At 36.8% G+C, this 14,406-nt stretch overlaps 1 protein-coding gene across 1 annotated transcript in view; it reads right to left on the bottom strand.

Moving 5' to 3' along the window:
* Positions 1-1,157, bottom strand: part of LOC122185055 (ERC protein 2) — a 158,047-nt gene extending 156,890 nt beyond the window's left edge. Inside the window, exon 1 of the mRNA XM_042880533.1 lies at positions 1,018-1,157. The gene's annotated coding sequence lies outside the window, so the exon portion shown is untranslated. The remainder of the gene's footprint in view (positions 1-1,017) is intronic.
* Positions 1,158-14,406: the final 13,249 nt, after the last annotated feature.

Raw genomic sequence — 14,406 nt, 5'->3', positions numbered from 1 at the left:
ACCACAAATCTCGAACAAATAGTTCAGCGAAAGCACTGATTTAAAAAGCCGACCAGAAAACTAACCCTGACAAGTGGGATCTGCCCTCCTCTTGGCTGCAGTTATTGGCTGTGCCAATTTGCAACGAGCTTCTATCTGCCAGCGCAAGTGGCCGGCCTGGCTGTCCATCAAACGGGAAATAATCAATTCGCCGCTAAGGGAGTAGATTCCCATCCATCCATCACGGGCTTAGCAGGTAGCCGCCTAGAAATCAATCACACGCTAATAATATATCCATATGTATATGTGCAGCACCTCTGTCATATCGCTATCCAGTGCTCTCAGCAAAATACATGTGTACCCTCGGTGAATATGTGCGTGGAATGAATCGTTTGCATCGCTCTTGTCCTACCTAAAATGATCTTAGGAAACAAAAATCACACAGCATCACAAAAGATCAACCACTGGAAGTATTCATTAATTATATAACTACAAAATAATATCCTGTTTATTTCTGCTTTCCCTTCACTGAAAGAGAACAGAAATCTCTCTTTTTTTTTTTCCTGACACAATTTTAAATCAAACATTACCCAGCATTCACAGATAAAGCCAGGAATTTCCAAAGCCTAGCAATTATATTCTAGAAAACTTTAATAGCAATAGTATTGTTAAATGGAGAGCAGGCACACACCACCACCACCACCACCACCAACAAATAAATAAAAACAAGCAAGGAAAAAAAAAAAAAAAAAAAAAAAAAAAGCAAGCAAGAAAAAGAGACTCCTATGGTTGCTTTTAGGAAAAATTGCAAGAAGGGTTTCTGGCTGACGATTCTGTAGGGAGAGGCACTTTCTTACCAGAAGATGTGCACTTGGTCCCATTTATTACCGTGTATTTCTGAGGCAATATAAAAAATCTCTGCAATTTCATTTCCAGTTTCAACTATAGACAGTTGCAGAAAGCAATACTAGCAATTGCCTTAATCACAATATATCCACAGCAATGCATTACAGCCATATTCTCCCTCAAGGTTCTCACCTTTCAAATCGTTGCATCTGTCTTTCGTCCTCACATGGATTTTACAACATCACGTTCAGCTGACATCTCTCTCGCGCGGAGGAAGGAGGCAGCAGGGAGAGCCGGGGCCGCCGAGCAGCCACGGGGCGAGGCAGAGGGACCTCGCTGTTGCCTTGGGGGGGCTGCGCGCTCCCGGCCCTCGTCTTTCTGTCCCCCAGCGAGTGTCCCTCAGTCAGCTCCGAGCCTGGCAGGCTGGGCTGCCAGTCCCTGACTCAACATTCCCAGCATTCCCGAGGAGCCGGGCTTCAGCAGCGCCGGGCGGCCTGCCGCCGGGGGCAGCAGCAAGCGAGCTGGGTCGGCAGCGGCACACGTACCGCAGCTTTCTCCGAGCGTTCTTCGTCCATTCACCGCACAGCCCTGGGTTCCAGTCCCCACCCTGTACATGTCTGCTGCAAGGAAAGTGCGTTACTCATTGTGAGATGGCCTAAAAATACACCTCTGTCTGCGTAAAGCTGCAGAGGACAAATTGCTTCCTTGTCACTGTTTGCCGAAGGCCAGAAATGCTCAAAGCCAGGTGCTTGAGAACATGAGATCTAAAGTCCATTTGCTGTGGGTGCATACGTATACAGGAAAAAGAAATCTAAACCCAAATTCTGGCTTATATGCAAAAGTAATTAAGAAGACATCCATATTAGCTTCTATACTAAAAAAGCACGGAGAGATTAGTGCTATATAAAGCTTTTTTAATTAGAAAACCACAAATTACATTAAAAATTATTCCTGAGATTGTGTTTCATTTTTGTATTAAGAGGAGCAAAGGAAACATTTGTAAAGGTTTGAGCTCTCATCATAGGAATTGCTTTATTCCCCCCTCTGTTTTCCCTTTTTCATATTGCATTTTCTGTGAGTTTAGTTGCTCTTGGTGCTATTATAAGTGATCATTCTCAGTCCTGAGTTTCAATGGAACTCCATATCTTTCCCTATGAAGAATGTCAGTGTGTTTTACCTGCCTTTTCTTCACCTCACTGCTGTGACAGTGTTTTTAAAGAGCGAGTCAAAGCCATTATCTTACTATAATCTTACTCCTCTCTTGCCCACGTTACTGAGAAAAAACAACTTTTGTGAAATTTCGGTTTAAAACTTTGTCTAATGAAATTGATTTCAACAGATCACATGTAGAACTAACCATCACTTCATTGCTGTATCTGCATTAACCAAGACTAGTTTAAATGCTTTGCAGTTGTGAATACTTATTCAGAGATGCAACTGTTCAAAACAATGCTAGAATGCAAATCACAGTAAAAGTACAGTAGTTTTGTGTTCGTTTTCTCAAGGAAGAGATGTAGTCTTACTTTATCTACATACTGCTTTAACAACTGCAATCCAGGACAAGTACTTTTTGTGAGCTGAAAGTAAGTTTAAATAAAATGCAAACTTCAGCTGCTTTTCAAAGTGACATATTTACCTGAAGAAAGTTCTGTTAAAGACATGGAAACAGTGGATAGAAGAACAGTCCTTGGAGACACTTGACAAGAAAAAACATGGTTTTGTGTACAAATAATTTAACTTGATCTAAAAAGCAAACAGAAAATGCTTCTTTTTGCTCCTGAACAGCTAGCAAGTCTGTATCTGGAAGAAAATGCATAAACACTATTAAATGTGGCTCATCACACTGAATGCTTCAACACACAAGTGTCCATTTTCAAAATCGATTGCTTAATTTTGATTCCGTGTATGATAAGAGTATCTTACAGAGATGTCTCTGTATTGCTATGCCAGTTCTTTCAGTCCTGTAACGATGAGAGGACTTTTGGTAGAAGTAGTGTCAGTTTCTGGTGGTTTTTTAAATGCCATGTCATTCCATCACTCTCTGTATGAAAAGACAAGAACATCAGGTTCCAATTTCTCTTTTTGTGACTCATTCACTAGCAGAGGCTGCAGGCCTCGTGATAGCCTGCAAGAACCAAAATAATTTTGACAAAAGACCAGTAGCCTTGAATCCCCTTTCCAAGGAATAATCACGGATTTACGTTAGGGCTGCAACAATATTGTAATGATTTCGGCTTGCAATAAAATTTGTAGCAGAATTAATCAAAGCCTGCCTTAGAGTAGTAGACCATCTGCAGGGACCTATTACTAATGCCAAAGAACAGAATATACTCAGCATGGACAACACCATTTGGTGTAGAGCTCTGAAAAGAAATATTTTGCCAAATTATATTGGAAAATATAATGTGCAGTTCAAGTAAAGGAGAAAAAAATAAGCTAAACCATTTATTGTAATAACAAAAGCAAGATCCATACAACATCACAGTCACATAATCCAAACTCTCTGATAATATTAATTCCCTACACCAAGGACAATACTGGAATCCAAACACGAAGTGCAGGATAATAACACAGGATAATATACACTTAAGACAGACTTCTTTGCAGCTGATGAAAGGTATCATTTGAATTTGATTACAGGAACATCTGTGTTGTCTCTGGTGTCATGATACAGGTGGATGTTATTAAGCATAAAAAGAAGCAAGCCAGATCAGGTGAGCTAGCTAGCTAACAGACATAGCATTGTTAGAAGCAACGTGTTGTAAAGTTTAAATAAGAGGTTATGCTACATGTTGCTATAGTTAAGGCTTCAAAAGTTTCTACTTTCAGATATATTTTTGGATGATCTACTTTTGTTTGTTTTATGAAAAGTTTTCTGCCTTTAAAACACAGTATTTGTAAATCTTTGTGAGCATACCATACATCAGGGCCTGTGAAAAGCTCAGGCTTTTTCTTTGTTTCAAGAACAATAAGTTATACCCTAATCAAAGTAAATGCAAAATAGAAATTTTGCAGTCTGCTAGTTTCCTTAGCCAATAAAGTACTGATGTGGAAAACACAAGAAGTAAAACATATGCACTTTTTTGGTGTTATTAAGTTATTCTAAATTTAAGAAATTCAAAATAATATTAGAAAACATATAACATTACTTATTGTCTTTTATTCCAGTGCCTTCCTTTATTCCTTCCAGATCTCTCTTTTCTTAACTGTGGAAATAACACTCCAGCAGCACCTATGTCTCTCATAGTTTGGTGAAAATTCACATTGTTTAGTGCCTCATTTTAAAAAAATCAAAAAAACAAGCAAACGTAAATAGAAATGGAGTTCAGTCACTTCTGCTGCATAACTGGGAGCAAGCACCTCCATGTGTGTGCTTTAAGATTTGAGGAAAATGCATTTTAAAATGCATTTTAGCTGTATTCCACCGAGCCTGGTCCTGATGTATTCATTTGTTCTTCCTCAGTGGCAGACTTGTTTTCAGCTTTCACCTCTTACTACAAAAGCCAAGTCAAGAGCATATTATAACAGTCTACTTATCTAACTAACAACAGTTTTAAAGAATTGAAATTGTGCCAAATACTACCACTATATTCATTTGAAAAACTGGATTATTTTCTCACCAAAAAAAAAAAAAAAAGCAGCATGGATAGAAAAAAAATGGAAGGACATGAGAACAATTAGAAGCATGGAGTTCCTGAAGCAGAAATAAGTGATATTCAGTCATCAGCCTGTATGTTCATATAGTAAAAAATGGGAATACATAACGTAATGCTAGATTAGACACTAGAATAGATTAGATTAGGAAGTGTAAACAGTTCTGTTTACCCTATATTGCATTACAGAAGAGATAAATGGGATAGTAATCAACTTGATAAAATTTAGCCACTCATCAGGGTCACAAGAAACTGTTAAAGTTGCAATTGACCAGTAAAACTTATCATCACAAGATATAACAAAGATATGTTCTTTAAATAACATTCAAACAAAGGGAATTAAGGAATGTATTTATTTGAAGGAAAAGAGAATAAGTCATGAAAGATTTGTTCATATTAAAAGCCAATTCCCTACATTTTTACCTTTGTTATCTTGAGTTACCTTCGTAATGCAAGTACTTCCCAACTGGTAAGAACTAGAGAAAAGAAAATTAACTGAATTAAGCAAGAAAACTACTCTCACATGGGGTAAACTGATAACTCTGGAAGAAAAACAAAATCTGTTCTTCAATTTACAATGAAAGTTACAGGTGTTGCATTTTACCATGATGTGGTAATCAGAGCTGGGGTAAGCACCTGACCAGTTGCCCTGTCCTTCCCCTCCACCCAGCCCAACAACAAACAGAAACGAGTGAAAAAAAGTTAAGGTTTCTGTTGGTTTCAAGATGAGGTCCTCTTACCCAAGAGAGTGTTAGTCAATACTTTAGAGGACTGCTGTTTTAACTTCATCATTTCAGATATCCAGCTATCGATATCTACCAAAATGAATTGTAGTTTTCACCAGTTGTTGATTTCCTTCTATTCTCATGGCAGACCACCAAAGTCTTTTATGTTGGTTTTCAAAATCATTAGTACAGTCTACTTGTTTCTATCTAACAGTGACACATGCTTTACAGAGGATGGAAAATCTAAGGCACATCATCTGATGCTAATTGATGACCCCCTTAATTCCCCATTTGCAGGAAATGGAGAATTCCTTCCCCATATATGATCTTGACTACAATGAAGTTGTACAAACAAAATCAGAGTCGTGGGATTGTCTACTCTCAACACTTCATCTTTTCTCAGCAGAATTACTGGCAAGATCATTTCTTGCAGTTTTAAAGAGCTGGTTTCTGAAGACTGAGACACTGCCTGTATCACATTCTCACGGTGCAAAAACATGGTCAGGAGCCAAATGGCTGAAGTTTGGTAAAGATTAAAACTTTACCAAGGAAACAAGAGTAGCCTCAACATGAGATCAAATTTCTATAGCTTCCCACTAGATCAAGTAAATTAAGGAAAAAAGTGAACAAAAAACAGTAGCCGATATTTTTTAATGTAATTTTATGTGTATTTGTTACACACAGATACCATTTAGCTAACACAAGATTGCAATGTCCTCAGACACTGCAGATATATGAGCAATTGAAATTGACTCAGATACATGAGCAATTGAAATCCTTTATTGCAGGTTCTGACATCCCTTATATACATCTCTAAACTCCCTCCTGTAACTTTCCACCCCCCTAAATGTCAACAGAACACTTAAGTCTCCTTGTCCAGGCACTAACTGCCCAACCAGGCGCTCATCCGATCAGAGCTGTGAGTTGCTTCTATTCTCTCACTTCTCCAGTCAGGGTGGTCATCACGCAGAGATCACATGTTCCATTTGACTTCTGCTCTTGTCTCCTGGGACAGCCTTTGTTCTCAGTTCTCTTCCGCACCTGTCAAAGTTGTTGTACAACCTCTATTCTGCATGTTGCCTTGAGCCCCCACACAGGATTGTAGTTATCTATCTATCCTCCACTTCACTGACTGGACAATTGTAGTTTTCATTGAAGAAGTTGTAAATTCATTGCCCAATTTTCTTATTATTGTAATCAGAACATACAAAAGCATCTCATGTCAGAGTTGTAACACAGAAAAGCTAATGGCCCGTGCCGTTCTGACTACTTCATTTGTGTTCTGCTCTTTGAAAACTCAAGGGAAGTTAGATATCGAATTAAAGGTATCATTTTCGTTGCTATAATTAAATATCTATCTTTATTTCTATGACAATGATTTATTACACTGACTTTATGAAATATGGCCACTACTTGAGGATCTAACTTCAGGTGATTATGTACACTTATCTTACCAATTCTAAACTAAAAATACAGACGCTTTTCTTTTTTTTTTTTTTCCTCACTATTATCTCTTAGAACCAGCTCTGTAATTTACATGTATGCTAACACAGTTAAGTCTATCTAGGACCACTCTGACATCCAGTGGAAATGACTTAGACTGGATTCATGCTGCTAGAATCTCTCAGCTCCCAAAGTAGAGTACTCCCATGTAGATTTGCTCTTGGGATCATGCTAAACTGTGCCAACTTCCTTAACATACCTAGGAAACTGGGAGAAGGGGAGTTTGTCTAATCCAAAACATGATAGGCACTATTTTAAAAGTACAGGTGTATAACCAAGATGCTATAATCACAATATAATTATGTATAATCAATAGATATCAAGATGTTATAATTGCAATATAATCAAGAGAGTAAGGCAAAGCAGACAACGATCACAAAAAGAGAATAAGTGAAAGAGCTTACCCTTGGGTTGAGCTCACCAGAAGATACCAAAAGAGGGGATCTCCAGAAGAGATCCTTCCCCTCTGGTAGCCAGCTCTTAAATAGGTCCAGGAGGGGTGCAGCCTGGCTCCACCCCTTCCGGCAGCACAGGTGAATTGCCTTCAGCTGTGCTCCTCTAGCTGACTCAAGGCTCACCTCAGGTGATTAATCAGAGGTTCAGGCCGTGACTCAGTAGTTCCCATACAACAGGCAATTAAGATCCAGTGCCAAGAAGTGCCTCCGGATCCTGTTTAATTGACTAGCATAGATGTAATTGTCAGTGAAATTTGGTTGATTCTGAAGGCATTCTTTTCTTTTGCCTGAAGATGCATCTAGTGAATAAGTCATCCTCATAATCTTAAATGTGCCTTAAAAAACATTACTTTAATATTGATGATTTCATATGAAGTGCCTTTCTTTATTTAAGAGGGGCTTATAGGTCCATGGTTTCACTCGATATTGTCTGGTTTTGCACTCCTTCTCTAAGAGTTTCTACTTTCTTTATTGCTTTATATCCACACTTTTACATCCTATTCCACTTATTTGATTTGTTAAGTATCGTTTTTTACTAAGAGCAATTTGTGACTTCAGTAATGGAAACACAACCATGTATCATGATAAAAGAATTGGTACATACAACAATGAAGGTCTATGTTAAGTTAAATGCATTGTTATTTCTTTATTAAACTATATCTTGAATTGGTGTAACATGATAGAGGCTGTTTATGTTATTGTAGAATTTTACAGAAGTGTTTTTGACAGCTGTTTTTTGTGATCTATACCAAAATGAAGTTCACACCACAGCACAGCCTGAAGAGAAGAGTCATTGCCTTTCTTAGCTTATGTACAGACTTGGGTGAGCCAGTGCCCAGCTGGTTAATGGTGTTCATTTGGTAAAGTGTTTGCTGTAACTGAACACTTCTGTAGTTGCAGTGCATAAGTTAGCACTGTTAGCAAAGATTAAAATCACATTTTTTGTTCAAAAAAAAAAAAAAAAAAAAAGAGAACAAGTATTTGCAAGTTAAAATAAATAGGGAGAAATGATTTCTAATTGTCAGCTTGGTATTAGATAACATTTCCTTACAAAAAGTACAAAATGGCTGCTTTCTTCTAGTCAGTCTGGCACATCTATTTCTAGTGGATTGCAAATCTAAGCATATGCATTTTTCAAGAATGAATATGTCTGAGGTACCACTGCAGTGACAGAGAACATAGCAAATCTTGCAAATTCAAGGAGTCTGTTCTTTCTGTTGCTGTTACCACTCAATAAGGCATTGTTCAGAGAAAAAAAATCCGTGAGTGTGACTATGCCTCATCTCCATTGCCCATTTTGTAGGCATTCTCACTGTTTAATTGATTCTGCTGGGGGGAGTCAATTTAAAAGCCCAAGAAAAAAGAGGAAAAAAGAAACCAGGAAGAAGTATTAAACTTTAAAGCTTAATGAAATCGCCAATAACTTTGATTTTTCCAAGAAACTTAGGTTGCATATGAAATACACAGTGAAAGTAATTTTAATTTCAACATAGCTTTTCTTTATCTTAGGAACAAAAATTATACAAATCTGCTGAAAAATGACAGAAATCTCAAAACAGAGAGGTCAAACAGTGGAGCCTATAAACAGGTGTTGCTCTACCCTTCCTTCACCTTTAAGAATGAAGGAGCATATGCACTACTGTCAGTCCATTAGCACCAAGTAGAGCAGTACAAGTGTGGGGAAAAAAAAGAAAAAAAAATCCAGGAGAAAACCATGATCAGTACTGAAACTCCACAAAATGTTGAGGAGCAGATTCAGAACACCCAGAAAAATCAGGTGACAGACACAGACAGAAGTACAAACACCTTAGTGAAAATACTAGGTAGGGGAGGAAATGTCTAAACAAAGTTTCTATAGATTTATCAGCCAAAGAAGAGTTAAGAGAACAGCAGTGGTAAACCTTACAAACAATGCTTAATTCAATTGTATTAAAACTACTACTTGCTCCTTTAGAATGTATACAAGTGAAACCATTAACTATAAATCACAAGTGATTTCCTCTTGGGAAAAGGGAGTAGCCTGCCATATAGCGCTGATTTACTCAGAAATCTTCAGGGCAATTGGAAAGCAGATATGTATAGGAAAAAGCTGACATGGAAACCATGTGTTACAGAAGCAGGAACTGCAGTAAAGGAGAAGATAAATGCATTTATCACTGAAGTACGGCTCAATTAAAATATTTTTTATAAGCCATGAAAGCTCAGGCTACAGTACAGAGCACAGCTTCTTGATCCCTCTATAAACTGTACTGCTAGTGCTATATTGCAATAGAATATAGCCATCTTCAATATGAACAGTGGAACTGGAGAGATACTGGGATAAAATGAGGTAGTAGTTATAACAGGAGTATTTTTAATAATGTCTCTGTTCCTTATTTAAATTTACTCAGGATTTTCCAAAATATACTTTTCCTTCCTGCCTTTACCTTTTAATACCTTATTTAAGACTTTTTAATATCTTGATCAGGCAACTATGAAGAGTAGTACGTCTGGAAATGAGTAGAAATATTTTTCAGCTGCAGCAATTTGTCTGAGAGAAAGGATTACCTCCCTGCAAAAAATTATCTCACTGCAAATATTTTTCCTGCTTTCTTTCATGCAGCTAATGGATTCATGCTTTTGGCATTTAAGTGCAGTTGTAGTTTTAGGATTCTAAACAGCACTACAGCCTCTGCTTTACAGACAGAGGAAACTAAGCAAACCTACTTTGATGTCTGTAGGGAGAGAAAAAGACAGGAATGCACACAAAACAAAGAATTCTGGGTGCTGTCAATTATTTGATTTATTATAGTTTACAAAGATTAGTTACAGAAATACCTGGTATCTAAACATTAAAATAATAATAATAGCTTAAAAATATATAGGAGGTAAATTTCTTTTTTTCTAAAAGAATTAAAAATGGCTTTATTAAAATGTCTTGGAAGCCAACATTGTGTAATTTCACTTCTCCTGCATTAGGACAGCACATTCATATAAAAAAATACGAAAGAAGTGTAGTCTCTCTAGCTTTGGAACTGTGTAGCCTGCTGATTTTATTATAGCCACTGAGTTTATTAGTGTTGTACAAACGGTCTCCAGTTTTGCAGATTCAGACAAATGGTCAGAAAAGCTATTATAATATTTGAATCTTTCAATGATATCGAAGGATGAAATATATTTAATCCATCCAATTTTTAAGCACATGAAGCAAATTGATATTTTCCAGATCCCACTGGAAAACAATTTCTTACCTGGTGTTACTGTATCATATTTCCCCTGTCAGGAACTTAGCTTTTCTTTCTTGTAGATTCGTTCATCACCCTTCTTTGTATAGCAAAAGGGCATTTATGTGTATGCACAGAAAAGTGTCCTGTTGGTGTTAGTTTCAGTTCAGCTCTTTTTAGCCTTGTGGGTGCTACTTTTTTGTTTTTGTTTTTCTGCATTTCTCTGCACTGAGTGACATTTAATGAGATATTCTCGAAGGGAGAGCAAATCTACTTTGAATAACAACTACCACAGAGAGTTTTTCTTCCATGCAGGCACTCAAATAAGAACACGGTTTTAGAAGGCAGCAGGATACTGACTGTTCTGAATGTATGTCTCCAATTGTAGAGCATCTCATCCTTTTGATGGGATTTTGTAAGCTGTGTTCAGGTAGCACACTGTGCACTTTGTCAAATTTAATAGCAGAATTTGGCTATCTGGACAAAGAAAAATAAAACTTCTAAAATAAAAGTTCTTTGGGTTTCATAAAGAATTTCAATTCCTTATACGCATTTGTTCAGTACTACTGGAAGTGATTAAATACTGTAATTGAAGCCTATGATTTAATTAGTCCAAATGCTTCACATAAACACTTGGCTAAAGTAGATGATGATGTATATTTTCAAATTCCCTTTCAGAAGGTCGCACATATGGCCTTTAGTTTTACCGTTACTTTAATTATACTCAAATTAGAACACTTCAAATCCAGAACGTTACACTGGATCTGAATGTAGGGAAAAAAACAGTTTTTATACGAAAAGCTATAGATTTTATTAACTTGATCTTAATCCCTGCATAAGAATCCGTGCTAAATATTAATTCCAGTTACACTAGGTCTTCAAGACCTCTAATCTTTGCTCATTTTTTAATTTTCTTATCATAAGCCTACCACTACAAAAAGTAAGAAAAAATGCCTACTAGCAGACATGCTGATTATATTCTTATTTTCAGGGCTCCTATCTGTATTTGATATTTCACAAGTTCTCTGTAAACCAGGACTTCAGGGTACGAAAGGCTATGAATCTTTCTTTCAGGTCCTTTCCAAAAACTGTTCCCATCTCATTGGACATATAAACCATTCTGGTTGCACTATAGTACAGGTTTTCCTTTTGTTGCCAACCTATATTCTTTGCTCTAGAGTAGACATTTTGTGAGGTGATTGTTGGTTAATTTTCTTGAGACGCTGCAGGTAGTTGATTTTTAGTAGTTCTCTTCCTCTTCCCAATTTGTTTGATAAATATAATGCAGCAGCAACAGCAGCCATGGAATCAAATGATGCTATTTGTCAGTTACCTCCTGGTGCGATTAAGTCAGCAGGCGTATAAAAGTATAAAAGAACGCCTTTAAAAGAAGAATAATTTACTTAAATATTGAGTGATTCTCTTATGATAATACTTGCAATCAGCACTCAGCATGTGCAACAGCCACATTCTGGAAGATAAAATTGGCTGCTTCAAAGAGTTCAGCATAAAGCAGACGGTTGGGGTACTGTAGTTCTCCTACACTAAGTTATTAAAAGACAAATCACGTATGCTACTGAAACTCAAACTGAGGTGTTCCAAAATCACAAAGATAGTTTATAGATTGGAAAATAGTGAAGACCTGCATGCTGCAATTTGAGATTTAAGCCATGGTCACATCTGCATCCAGATGTGGGATCTTCAGTACAGGAGAGACATTGATCTGTTGGAGCGTGTCCAGAGAAGGGCCTCAAAAAATGATCCATGGAATGGAGCACCTCTCCTATGAGGACAGGCTAAGAAAGCTGGGGCTGTGCAGCCTGGAGAATAGAAAGCTCCAAGGTGAACAGGTAGCAGCCTTTCAGTATCTGAAGGGGATCTACAGGAAAGAAGGGAACAGACTCTTTAGCAGAGTCTGTGGTGATAGAATAAGGGAAAATGGTTTCAAGCTCAAAAAGGTAAGGTTTAGGTTAGGTGTAAGGAAAGAATCTTTTACAGCGGGGGTGGCAAGGCACTGGAACATGTTGCCTAGTAATGTGATGGATGCCCTGTCCCTGGAGACTTTCAAGGCAAGGCTGGATTAAGGCCTTAGGCAACCTGATCTAGCTGTGGTTTCACTGTTCACAGGGGAGTTAAACTAGATAGACCTCAGAGGTGCCTTCCAACTCTAAGGATTCTATAATTCTATGAAAATCCATCCATATTTCTTAGTTGCATCTTAGGCTTTTTTGGAGATCAACTTGAAAACTAGGGCACTTTCAGCAGCATGAAAAGAAGACACATATGTGTAAGTAGAACAAATTAAAGTAAGGAAGAAATGAATGTACTGCAATAATTAGAATTTTTACTTGTAGAAAAAAAGTACTTATTGCAATGAAATTATAGTAGTGATTATGAAACAGATATTGGAAGAACACGTGAAAGCTATCAGTGATTAAGTACTTCTTTTTAGCCCAATTCCTGCAACGGTCAGCACTTAAAGTACAGAGATGATTCCTACACCTACCACCTCTGGCTGTCAGTTTTTAATAGAATTTAGGGTATAATATGATCCCTGAAATTGCTGTTTACTTCTTAGAATTGAAACCAAAGGCTGCACATTTCCTGTACTCAGAAACAAGATTGACTATTTCTAGCTACTCTCAGTGTTATTTGCTATTGCAGAAACATAAGTTGATTATTCAGTTGTTTAAAATGCTACATTTTCCATTGTTCTTCCCTCCTCTCTTCAAAAAACATTATTTTTGTGTACTAAATTTGAAGGGAAGTTATCCAAAAATTTTTAATTATCTGAAACTTATTTCATTTTTATACTGTTGTACATTTTTGTTACCTAAGAAAAGTGTAAACAAAGTGGATCTCAGCCACTGATGTAATGAAAGATGTTAATTTTGGTGGAATCAATGAGCTGAATGAAGATCGTTGTGGGGAAATAAATGTGCTTCACATCCAGTCCATTAGGAATTAAATTCCATGCCATTCAGATTGGGTGAATAGTGTGGCTAGAGATTGCATATTTTGTCATGGTGAAATTAATATAAAATTTTAAATAAATAAAGATTATGCTCTGGAATTAATATGACAGTTCTATTACTGCTCAAATGAACTGAGCAGTACATTGACACTTCATTTGCTAAACACAAATTGCATTTTTTTTCTAGTAAGTGGAGTTCTTTTTAGAAAATAATCTTCATTGTGTCAGTGAACAGAAATAATTTCATTTATTTATAAATAAATAGATAAGTATGCATCTTTTTTCTAAGTTATTCTCTTTTTTCCATTTATTTATCTTTTTACTGTTCAGACCATATTCTTCTGTTATCTGATGATAGGGGCAACTTCTTCAGATGAAGTGTAGTGTTGCTGCTGCACAGGTTTTGATCTTTTTCCTCTCCTAGAAATGTCATTAGTGGGTATTTGGTCTATAGTTTAAGTCCTGCTTTATAGGGTATTTACCAAGATCATCTCATCTCCCTTTAAAAAAAAAAAATCACAATGACAGAAATGAAGGCATTAATCTGATATGTATTAATTTAGGAGCAGGTTTAGCATTCCTTATTATCAATCTATTCACTATCCTACCAATTCATATATGGTGCTCCATCACAGTTCTTTCCATTATGACAGCACAGCTACTTGTATAGTTCCATGGTGAAAATCAGTGAAGTGATCCTCTGAAAATTACCCCCATTTATCTTCCCTGTTTCTCTCCACAAAAATTTTAGTCAGATCAGTTCTTGGTCCAGTTCATCCTATGACTGCATAAAACACTTGTACTGGCATGTAGAAGAGAATTGCAGTGAATAAAGGTATAAGAGTTCCATTGAATCTTTTTGTCATTGCCAAGGAACTTCTTTCTTTCAGCAAGGTGAAAAATGTGGACTTAGTTGTATAAGAAAGCTTCTCATGACCAATTATAACTGGGTGCAACCCTTTTAATTGAAAGTTCAGATACTGGAACCCAGAATATTTTTTATTTATTTAAAAAAAAAAAAAAGCCATTTCAGGGAGCAGATTCATGTAATAAGCCTGATACCCCCTG

Source organism: Lagopus leucura, unplaced genomic scaffold, assembly GCF_019238085.1.
Source record: "Lagopus leucura isolate 7727_CA_CO unplaced genomic scaffold, USGS_WTPT01 Super-Scaffold_100026, whole genome shotgun sequence".
In the NCBI taxonomy this organism is placed as follows: Eukaryota; Metazoa; Chordata; class Aves; order Galliformes; family Phasianidae; genus Lagopus; species Lagopus leucura.
Note: the sequence above shows the minus strand (reverse complement) of the source record. Positions and strands in the feature narration are given on the sequence as shown.